Source organism: Aplysia californica, unplaced genomic scaffold (genome assembly GCF_000002075.1).
Source record: "Aplysia californica isolate F4 #8 unplaced genomic scaffold, AplCal3.0 scaffold00801, whole genome shotgun sequence".
NCBI classification, from domain to species: Eukaryota; Metazoa; Mollusca; class Gastropoda; order Aplysiida; family Aplysiidae; genus Aplysia; species Aplysia californica.
Window position 1 is genome coordinate 126,563 of NW_004798071.1, and position 12,244 is coordinate 138,806.

General features: G+C 41.1%; 1 long non-coding RNA gene across 1 annotated transcript; it reads left to right on the forward strand.

Annotated features, from left to right (window-relative positions):
* Positions 1-2,092: 2,092 nt before the first annotated feature.
* LOC118478666 lies at positions 2,093-3,475 on the forward strand. Its single transcript, XR_004859215.1, has 2 exons — positions 2,093-2,147; positions 3,169-3,475. It is a non-coding gene; the product is annotated as an uncharacterized LOC118478666 (long non-coding RNA).
* The last annotated feature ends 8,769 nt before the right edge of the window (positions 3,476-12,244 follow it).

The window sequence follows — 12,244 nt, forward strand, 5'->3', positions numbered from 1 at the left end:
TAGTTTTATGGGAAAAGAGACACATGTGTTTCCAAGTTGCTAAATATATAACAGAAGGTCCACTCTCAGATTTTGTGAACAGCTGCAAAGTTGTATTGACCTTGGAAATAACAACAGTTCATGGTCGACCTCCATTTTTGCCTTTTGTCAATAACCCTTGCCGGTATATACAGTAGACATAATTCATTTCGTAACGGGTTTTTTTTTACTACTTTATCTTACGAAATAACATTGTTGCTTGACCGCATAACCCCAAAATGAGCTTTGAAATATATATATATATATATATATATATATATATATATATATATATATATATAAAATTGCATCATTTTGTTTCACCAAATATCGGTAGAGGTAAAATTTCGACCCCCAGATCTTACATTAAGTCAAAGATCGTACATAACAAGATTGCTCACTCTGCCCAAAAAGTGTCCGCGGAAGTCCGCGCATTGATTCAGATGGCTCTGCAGCGCGTGTTTGTTTTGAAGATCTTTTTCGTTTCTCCAGAAAAGAAAAGGAATAGCACAGTTTGTAAGTTTCACTTGTATAATTTTTCACACAAGTAGAGTAACTCTGTTCGCAAAGTCCGTGCTTTTTCGAAGAGGGCGCGCCTCGAATTTTGAGGACACATGTTCAATTGGCTGAAAGAGAGGAGTGAATATCTTGTTATTCACGATCTTTGATTAAGTTAAAAGGCGTTAGATGTGCATGGTGGGCGATTGGCGGGTGCTCTGGTGTGGTTTGCTCCTTCTTTCCTATCAAACATCTATCGTCCTGATCTCTCCTCCTCCTTTTTTGTGTTTGTTACTCCCTTGTATATGTAACGCCTCTAATCTTCTGGCGCTCATATGACCTTATGCTTTTGGGAGCGCCGTAAAACCTCTACTAAAACAAAAGACGTGCTTGACGTCATAGCGACGGAAATGCAGTCTCCCCACTGAGAGCGGAGACTCTGGGCATGCGCAGTGAAGCAAGTACGTTCCGAGTAGAGCGGTCAAGTCTATGTTTGGGACAAGAAAAACGTAGCACAATGTTGCTGCTTTTGCGAGCGCCGTAAAACGCTAAAAAAAACAATTGGTCGCTTTTAAGCACAAGGGGTCTATAACGAAAAAATGCTCTTTTGAAAAAATTGGAGGTAAAGTTTTTGGACCTTCTTCAGTTTCTCTAAAAGACAAGAAGAGTTTTCTCTATAACCAAACAGATATACAGACCAATGAAACCAAACTTCTCCTATAGATAGAGCAATGCCCACTTTTGGTGTAGTTCAAGATTTCTGGAAACCCTCGAAATCTAGGTTAGCCCACTTGTCCTAAAAAGCGACCCATTATGTTGCAGAATAATTAAGTTAGGATTCTCGTTTATAAGATGACAAAACACATTGTTGGGATGAAGTGAGTGCCCTACGAACTTGATGTGATTTGTTCAAGGTTACTGGTAAACATCAACATATTCTGGAGCATGCACACATACACACACGCGCGCACATGCACACACACACATGCACAGACACACACACACACACACACACACACACACATACACACACATACACAGACACATGAATACACACGCACACGCACACATATACATAGACACACAGAAACACAACCAGGCACACATACGTACGCACACACAAGCGTGCATGCACACATACACACACACACACACACACACACACACACACACACACACACACACACAAGTATGCTCCCACATACACCGCACTCACACACCAAACGCCAGAGAGCGAGACAGATAGATAGATAGATAGATAGATAGATAGATAGATAGATAGATAGATAGATAGATAGATAGATAGATAGATAGATAGATAGATAGATAGAGAAAAAAAGAGAGAGGAGGGAGAGAGAGAGAGGGGGGGAGAGGGGGGGACGAGCGACAGAAATAGACCGACAGACACATAGACATACCGACAGAAAGACAGACAGACAAGCATAGAATATCTAGTTATTCTATTCTTAACCTATCTGGTGGGAAAGAGGCCAGGATCACCAAATGGCGCTGGAAAAAACGTAACACGATATTGCGAAATCCTGGGTGGTGAGCCACGCTATATTAGAGTCTGGGGACAGGGAGGAGGTACAGAGGATCATTCTACAAGAAGGTCTTTGCTCACCACACAGGTAGTTTCGGCTGTTCATTTGTTTGTTTTTGTAAAGTGTTTTACGGCGTTCGCAACTGCTTAAGGTCATATGAGCGCACGGGACACACCTAATATTTTCAGTTGGTAGGAAATTTTGAATTTTGCCAGGGTGGCGGCCGAAGCCTAGTCTTACCGATTTTAGACCACCAAGAGATCTGTAACGCGCACAACTTGCACACGGGCCCTCCGAGATTTTTCGCCCTTGTCCGAGAAGGCTAGGTGTAGATCTTTCCTACCAGAAGATCAGGGGTGTGGCAGAAAGACAGCAGTTAGGAGAAGCCAAGGAGTAGCAGTAGAAAGGCTGCAGAAAGAGTCAGGAGCCCAGAGGAGGGGGCAAAGGAAGTGAGGGGGTGGGGGCAGAAAGTGGAAATGAAAGCAGGCAACAGAACGTTGCTAGGCAGCAGGAAAGGAGGTGAAAGGAGACAATTTTAGAGAAGAAAATGTTTCGGTAGCTACCCGGATTCGAACCCGGGACCTTTGAATGAGAGGCCAACACCTTCACTTCAAGGCCACGAGAGACCCCCCCCCCCCCTAGTTTGGGCTGTCGATGTAGCCTGTCTGTAGTGGAGACCTTTATGAAATTTTATTTACTATTACAGAGCTTTTTTTTTTACTGGTTTCTTTTCGTCTTGCTTTGTGGGAAAAGCTAGTCCTGATAGTTTGGGGTGATGTTCGTCCTTCGCTGGCGAAGATGACCTTGACTTCACATCACTGGAGGGGTGGGGTGTGTGCATAGATGGCTGATCCGGCCGATCTTCTCACGGAAATGTCTGTTGCAGTGGGGGCAGGGGATGTTTAGGGCTGAATTAGGCTTGAAGGTAGGGCTCTCTCGGTCTTTTCTCAGCTGCCGTCTCCATTGTTTGGGGTAGAGTATCTCTTGTTAATCGTATTGCTCAACAAACCTATGAGAAGACGTTACTGACAAAAAGTTTTGTATACACACTTATTCATCTTCGTTTGTTCTTTAAATTCAATGCAGAATCATCTCTTTTTCCTTTCAGCATTACACCTAACTCTCCCCAAAAAGCAGAACGATGTCCAAGTTTTCGACATTAGGTTTCCTTGTCGCTGTTTTGGCGGTATGTGCCCTGGACCACCTGACCACCTCGGCCTCTGTGGGTCGCGTGGTCAGACAGATCTCCAACGGCTCTTCCCCCAACAGCACACACAGATGTATTCCTGACTTGACGTTCCACTACAACGAGACCACCGGAAGCTGGCAAGCCGTTCTTCCACCTGTACTCTCCAACGGATCCGATTCCAACGTTAACAGTAATGATACTTGGAGCCCAAGAAACTTCACCGAGTTCTTCAGAGGGTAAAAAGATCATCATCATCATTGCCTTTCTCACCCTGCACCCGGGTATAGGCCACAGACAAACACCTTCCACCTTTCTCTATCCTGGGCTAGCCTCTTGATGTTATTCCATGTCTTCCCACTTTTCTGTACATGGGTAAAAAGATACACAGACATAATTCCTTTGCTTCCTGTAGGTTTGACACAAAATGGTCAAAATCCACTTGCTACACTTCCCCTCCAGTAGTGACAGTTATGGTGGGCGTATGAAGCTTTCTTTTTTTAAAGCAAAGAAAAGTACTGATAGGCCTATTCAAAGACCACACAAAATCTATTTGTGAGGCTGCGTGGTGGAATCAGGCTCTCGTCAATTTTTGGGCTTGTAGAGTTAATGTTATCCTTTTAAGCTCATTCACTTGTCTTTATTTAGTTAAAGAAAATATACATTTACCTTGAATACAACCCGAGATATTTGTGAAAGAAGGAGATGGGTGTCACCTGTTTTCAAAGGAAAAGTTACTGAGAAAATAGCCACCACAGATTAGTAATTTCCATAGCTTAAGAGTCCGTGGTAACTGAACATTTCCATTTTTTGTGCCTTTAATAGACGTTTTCCAGGAAAATCCACACAGAAATGAGTTCTTTAATGGGCATGAAATGTGTTGAGCCAAAAACAAAAATTTGATAAAAATTCACAAACCTGCGGAAAAATGCAAGTTTCTAGATTTTGATTATTTTGACGAGAGCCTGATTCCACCACGCTGCCTCACATTTAGATATACACATCATGCTTTGCTGTAAAGGAGACATAAGTCAAAGTCTCTTTAAATTGATTTAAACTCACTGTTGATAGCTTCTTTGTTTGAGTTGGGAGATTTAAAAAATGTCGATGTATCGATGTCTTCACAAACAGAGACGTGTAAGATTAATGTTGGCCTGAATAAAACTGTATACCCTCGAGATGTGCATTTCTTGTCAAATTGTTCTCTTAAATAGTAAGTAAGTAAGTAAGTAAGTAAGTAAGTAAGTAAGTAAGTAAGTAAGTAAGTAGGTAAGTAAGTAAGTAAGTAAGTTAGTAAGTAAGTAAGTAAGTAAGTAAGTAAGTAAGTAAGGAAGTAAGGAAGTAAGGAAGTAGGTAAGGAAGGAAGTAAGGAAGTTAGGAAGTAAGTAAGTAAGTAGGTAAGTTTATTCAGTGTTCAAGGCTATTGGCCCACGTCACATCCGTATATATAGTTTTCTTAAATAGATATGTATGACCGGGCACTCATCCATTCTAGCTATAATTAGCCGGGGTGCTTTTATTGTTGAGTGGATATGAGGTTTTTTATTTCTGTTTTACTCTTCCTGTACCTCTGTCTATGTGTTGTGCATGTGTGTGTGTGTGTGTGTGTGTGTGTGTGTGTGTGTGTGTGTGTGTGTGTGTGTGTGTGTGTGTGTGTGTGTTTGAATCTGTTTATTCCTTATCTGCCATCGACTCACGATTTGCCATCTTTTTGTTTTTGTCTGCTGTCAGTTTTGATGTTGTTCTTTATGCTGTTGGTGAGAATGAATCTACAGGTGAAATAATACATTTGTATTTCAGAATTTTTTTTCTGTCTTAGGACTTAAGTTTGAAAACAAATTAACATTCCAGGACTAATCAGTAAGTAAATAAATTTACTCCATATTTAAAGCTGTTGGCCCACGCCATATATAACACTCATTTATTGAATAAAGCCTACTTAATGAAATTCAAGAATAATTAGTAAGTAATTAAATTTATTCAGTGCTCAAAGGCATCGGCCCTAAATCACATAACAAACTCATTTATTAAATAAAGTTTCCTTTATGAAATTCAGCAATAGCCAGCGACTAAATGTATTCAGTGTTTAACACTTCGCAGTCATGTGGCGAAATAATGCTCCCGAGGAAATTATCCGTTCATAACTAATCAGACACATCACCAAAACTACCGTCGCGTGATTCGAATCACGAGCTTCCTCTTCAAGCATGACATCATGACAACATCCTTCACCTGCAGCCCAGAGAGCCAGAAAGTCTCCATAATGAAATTCAAAAATAATCGAAAGGCAAGTAAGTTTATTCAGTGTTTAAGGGCATCGGTTCTAAGTCCCATAAACACTCATTTATAGAACAAAGCTTCCATTATGAGATTCAGAACTAATCAGACACATCACCAAAACCACACGCACGTGATTCGAATCACGAGCTTCCTCCTCTAGCATGACACCATGACAACATCCTTCACATGCAGCCCAGAGAGCCACAGAGAGCCACAGAGAGCTAGCCACCTGTCGATGTTACGTATCGGCCACACGTGATTCTGTTCTGTTTTAGTAGAGGTTTTTACGGCGCTCGCAACTGCGTAAGGTCATATGAACGCCAGAAGATTAAAGGTGTTACAAGAGAGTAACAAACATAAAAAGAAGGAAGGGAGATAAGGATGTTAGGCGTTTGATAGGAGAGAAGAAGCAAACCACACCAGAGCATTCGCCAACCACCCATGCATGTGATTCTTGACCAGTTGACCTTCACTCTGTGTGACCCAGGACAGGATATGTCTGTTAGTTATCCGGCACACCGGCAGCGTCTGTGGTGTAGCGGTTAGGCTCTTCCTTGTCGCAAGCTGGAGATCCTAGTCTGATTCCCGGGTACGGAGAAAAAATAGAGTCTAGTATCTCAGTTTTTTTCTGCAGGGATATTTTATCCCTCTCTGAACGTCTGCCAAAATGATAAAAGGTGTAGCGGACTCGCAACCGTAAGGTCGTGGGTTCGAATCACGTCAAAGGCCCGACGTTGTGTCCTTGGGAAAGGCACTTTACACGAATTTACTCACTTCACCCAGGTGGGAATGGGTACCCGGCTATAGACAGCGAAAGATCTTGTCAGTTTGTTAGTGTTTGAGCGCTTAATCGGCTGCTTGCACTGTAACCTTCCCGGGAAGCTGAGAATGTTTCGGAGTGCTCTATGGTCTGCTGGGGTAATAATATAGTGTAAAGCGCATAGGGCCTGCTGTTGAGCGGGGATATGCGCTATACAAATGCTATTTATTATTATTATTATTAGCGAAGAAGGCATAAAAACATCTGTCTTCAATTTATTTAGTTCATCCTATATGACCTAATACTCAATGCACCTGTCAGAGATCAGGCTGTGAGGTTGTGGCCCTGATCTTCTAGGTGAGGTGGTCATCTCGCTACTTCGTTACAAAGTTTTATCTGCTCAGTATCTTGTGTGAGAAATTTGATGTCAAACAGAATTTTGAGTTGCACATCATGTCAATCTTTTTCGAATGCAATTCTTTTCTTACCATGAAAACGACTCCGAATAATCTTACGATTTTGATAGAGCAGATAAAATATTTGGTTTCTGATCTCATAGCCTTAAATGTCAAATAGAACTTTGTAATTCTAAGTTATCAGTCTGCCAACATCATGTTCAGAGTTCATTCTGGTCAGTATTGGATCTGCTTAATTGTTCGTTCAGCTTTTTAGTTTTAGCAAAGCTCTTGCAACATGAAACAGCTAATATAATTAAGGCGAACGATTAGAGATGTTACGATACAGACAAAGAAAAGAAGGGGGAGAGAAAAGGATGAAATTTGTTTAATAGGATAGAAGGAGAAAACCACACCAGAGCACCCGACACACATTAACATTTGTGTCACAACGCGGTGGAATCAGGCGCTCGTCAATTCTTTTTATTTGTTGTTTTGTTGTTTGTTTGTTTTTTTGAGCATGTGGAGTTATTGGTATTATCTTAAAGCTTGTTCATTTGTCTTGGTTTTGATGAAAAATATCCATTTATTGTGAATACAAGTCGAAATATTGGCGATTGAAGATAGTGGTGGTCGCTTGATTTCAGAGGTAAAATTAGTGAAAAAATGGCCGCCAAAGTTTAGTTATTTCCTTATCTTGAGAGTCCTTGGAACATGAAATTATTTTTTTTGGGGGGGTCATTTTAATCATTATATTTTTTCCTATTAAAATCCTCACAGAAATGTTTTCTTCATTGGTCATAAAAGGTTATGTGCCAACAAAAACCCAACAAAATCGACCAAAATTCCCGAACCCGGGTAAAAATGCCAGTTGCTTCACTGTCATTGTTTTGACGAGCGCCCGGTTTCCCCACGCTACCTCACATTTTATTAGTCTCCAAGAAGAAAGGACTCAGATTCTGAACTGCGGAATAAACGTATACAACGCTGTTTTGTTTCAAAAGCAATCAAAATTCTGAAACTGAAACGTTTTACAAAAAACAAACAAACAAACAAACAAACAGCATTTGAACTATCCAAATCAAACGCAAGGGATATGAAATGCGAAACGCCTTTTAAACATTTTAACATTGTTTCGTGACAATACATTTCTCCTCAACCAAAATAATAACATTTTTATGATTGTTTCAAGCGTTCTTTGTCAGTGTTCTATGATAAGATAAGATAAGATAAGATAAGATAAGATAGGATACATCTTTATTCTCCAGATCCAGCACAGTTAAGTGGTTTGGATTTTCACCACACACACACACATACACACACACATACACACACACATACACACACACACACATGCACACAGACTCACACACACACACACACACACACACACACACACACACACACACACAAACACGCACACACGCACTCACACACGAAAACACACTCATAAACACACGTAAACACGCGGCACTCACACACATACACGAAAACTCTCACACACAAACGCACGCGCGCACATACATCCTCTCCTCCACACACATCTGTGCACATAAACAGAATAAATCTATTGCATGCTTGCACTCACAAACGATAAGCTACTTTAGTAAAGTACTCTCAAACTTTTGTTGAAAAATACGACACAAAAGAGAACTATCAGGCCGAAAACTCCACATTTTCCCCACAAAGCACGGTGAAAAACCCCAAAAAGTAACAATTAATAAATATGAAATAAAGCTCTTTAATTTGTAACAATGAAAAACGTTCAAGAGTAAACAAGTAAGTTATTCAGTCTTTTAGGCCATTGGCCCACGTCACATCGTATTATAAAACACTCTTTTTTTGGTTTTTAAAAGTTTCCGTTATGATAAAGTACAGATTCCACACATAGATCTTGTCATAGAACATTAAAATCATAAGGAATATAGAAAGAAATATGAGGTGTGCTGACAAAATGAGCTACTTCTTGCGACCCACAAAATTAAATGGAAATATTGGCCCAAAATCGACCCCAGAGTCAAATTTGCAGATTTCCTATTGATGCCACATTCTTTAACTATAACCAGTATTTTATTGTTTTTTATTTAAACATTGAAAAAACAACACCTATAAGCGTGATATATCTAGATCTACTTCCTTAAGGTTTGAATCCGAAAAGTGATTAATTTTGTTAGGAAGCTTCACAAATAAATATGAATAAAGCTCTTTAATTTGTAACGATGAAAGACGTTTAAGAGTAAGCAAGTAAGTTTATTCAGTCTTTAAAGCCATTTGCCCACATCAGACCGTATAATAAAACACTCATTTATTGTTATATAAAGTATCCGTTATAAAAAAGTACAGATTCCACACATATTATCTCTTATCATAGAACAATGAAATAAGGGAATAGAAAGAAATAGAATTCGAAAACAGACATTCTGCATCAACAGCCCAAAGTACCTGTGTGGTGAGCAAAGACGTTCTTGGAGAATGATCCGATCGATCTGTACCTCCTCCCTGCCCCCAGACTCTAATATAATATACCGCGTGTGTGTTCACGGTCAAGGATTTCGCAAGTATAATAATATTATGTTACGTTTCATTCAACACCACTTGGTGATCTCGGCCTCTTTCCCAGCAGATAGGTTAAGAATAGAATAATCAGATATCATAGAACGGTAGATTGTATTGATTAACAGAGAATGACAACTTTGGTTCGAAGTACAGCTGGGCGAAGAATCGATTCCGGAACCGGTTCCCACGAGTAATGCGACAGAAGAAAAATCCAGACTCCTTTTTACGAAAACGAATGGTTAACGGTTACTTTAATCATTCAAATCATCTTTTTTTAAATGTATTTTTGAGAAATAAAAGTTGATTCTTCGTAGTGTTTCGAAATCAAGGTTATCCTAAATCCTGAAAATGTTAGGAGCCAATTAGGTAACTAACCACTGGAAGAAATCACATCGTTAGAAAGCAAGTAATTGGGTTCGGAGTCGATTCCTTCGATTCTTAGCTTTCAATAATCGGAAACCTCGCCGCCCAGCACTAGTTCGAAGTAAAGCAAACAGCAAGGCAGGAAGGGGGTTCGAGTAAAACACATAAGTGACTTTTGGATTCCCTCCCTTTCTGTGATGATTAGACTAATATATCAATACATTTTGTTTCATTTTAGAGATACTAAGTGTGTGTGTATGTGTGTGTGTGTGTGTGTGTGTGTGTGTGTGTGTGTGTGTGTGTGTGTGTGTGTGTTTGAGAGAGAGAGAGAGAGAGAGAGAGAGAGAGAGAAAGAGAGACACAGAGAGAGATATAGAGCTAAAGAGAGAGAGAGAGAGAGAGAGAGACAGACACCGATAGAGACACAGAGAGAGAGAGAGAGAGAGAGAGAGAGAGAGAGAGAGAGAGAGAGAGAGAGAGAGAGAGAGAGAGAGAGTAACGAACAAGAACTATTATTTTCTTCTTTGCGCTCAGTTGAAAAAAAGTTCCCTCTGATTGCCTGTGCGTTCTTTCCTCTTTTCTAAAAATAGATTCCCTCTAGTTTTCCTTACTCCCTGGCTTCTCGGCTCTCGGTCGGCGGTCAGTCTCCAAGCTCCCAGTCAGACTGGCTAACTGTCAGAACCAGAGACAGCGGTCCTGGTGAGGAGGTCAGGATGATAGCGTGGTCAAGAGGTTTGTTTCTGAAAACGCCGATACACCGTTACAGAACGTTTTAACGGATTTTTTCTCGCCTACTTAGCCATAGTATTATTGTTGTATTGGCTAAGAGCATCGTGGAAGGAAAAGAAATCAAATATGGTAGTGCTTGATGAAGCCCACGTGGGACGCTCAATGTTAAAAACAATCAGGAAACGACAAATGCAGTTTTTGGGACACCTGCATAGACATAAGGGTCTTGAACATCTAGCTCTCACTGGCAAAATTGAGGGCAAGCGAGGCAGGGGTAGGCCCAGAACAACATATTTAGGGAACCTAAGCAAATGGGTAACAGGGAAAGATCAGGGAAACGTAGCTTTTCTGAGAGCATCCGAGCAAAGGAATGAATGGAAAATCATGATCGCCGATGTCTGTCGCAGATCTGGCACTGGATGATGATGATGATGATGATGATGATGATGATGATGATGATGATGATGATGATTGGCAGATAGAAATAAAAACTATACCAAATCTGTCCTTTTATAGTAGCGAACAGTAACATGTATAAACACAGTCGAACTTGCTTTAATGACCACTTTTTACCATCTCAATCCATCCCCTGAGATTGAATTTTCTCTCTGTATTATCACACTGGAGGGTGGGGTGGCGGAGCGGTTAGTGTGCTCGTCTCCGAAGCGGGAAGTCGGGGTTCGAGCCCCGGTTCGGACACGGATTTTTTTCGCCCCCTCCTGCCCACCCAGCAGTGATGGGTACCTGACTTCGAGTTGGGGAAATAAAGGGAAGGAACTGGCCATCCTACCACAATATGCCGAAGGCCCAGGAAGTTGTCTCACTAACAAGGCAGTCCTCAATGTCCGGATCGGATGCGGGAACAACTTTATTATCATAGTGACACAGTCCATCAAAGAGGCTTGTCTGTTAAAGTTTACCGCTTTTCGTCTCCAAAAAATGATGGTCGTCTTGAAAAGGTTCTGTCTAAGACAACGACCTGCACAAAAAACCACTTCACACTCCACTCCCAATTTCTGCATTTTTGGGGGTCTACGTCAAAGAGACAAAGTTCAAGAGGTCCACCCTTCCAAGATGACCTCCTATCTCCTGGACAATGGGTGGTGGTCTTGTGGTCTTTTTTTTTGTGTAAATAAATGTTTTTACGGCACTCGCAACTGCATAAGGTCATATGAGCCCGCAGGACACACCAAACATTTTCAATTGGATGGAAATTTTGAATGTTGTCTGGGGGCCGACAACAGCCTACTATAATCGATTTTAGACCACCAAGGGATCTTTTACTTGTGTAACTTGCACACGCGACCTCCGAGATTTTTCGCCCTTGTCCGAGAAGGTTAGGAGCAGATCTTTCATACCAGAGGATCAGGGGTGTGGCAGAAAGACAGCTGTAAAAAGGAGCCAAGGAGTAGCAGTAGAAAGGCTGCAGAAGGAGTCAGGAGCCCAGTGGAGGGGGTAAAGGAAGTGAGGGGGTGGGGGGAGAAAGTGAAGACGAAAGCAGACGACAGAATATTGCAAGAGAGAAGGAAAGAAGGTGAAAAGAGATAATTTTAGAGAGAAGAAAAATGTTTCTGTCGCTACCCGCATTCGAACTCAAGACCTTTGAAAGAGAGACGAACACTTTAACCTCTCGGCCACGCTAACCCCGTGGGACAGCTTTAAGTGACCGGCGTCTCCAGTGTAGCGGCTAACCATTTCACTATCTAACACAGGAGACCCGAGTTCGATTCCAGAGAAAGAGACACATTTTAAATCAAGTATCTCGGTCTTTCTGCTGGGATGTTGCATTCTTCTCAGTCTGGGTTGGCCCAGACATCCCGGTTTGGAAGCTTGCCCCCTACATGATCTGAATAGATAGACAGATAGATAGATAGATAGATAGATAGATAGATAGATAGATAGATAGATAGATAGA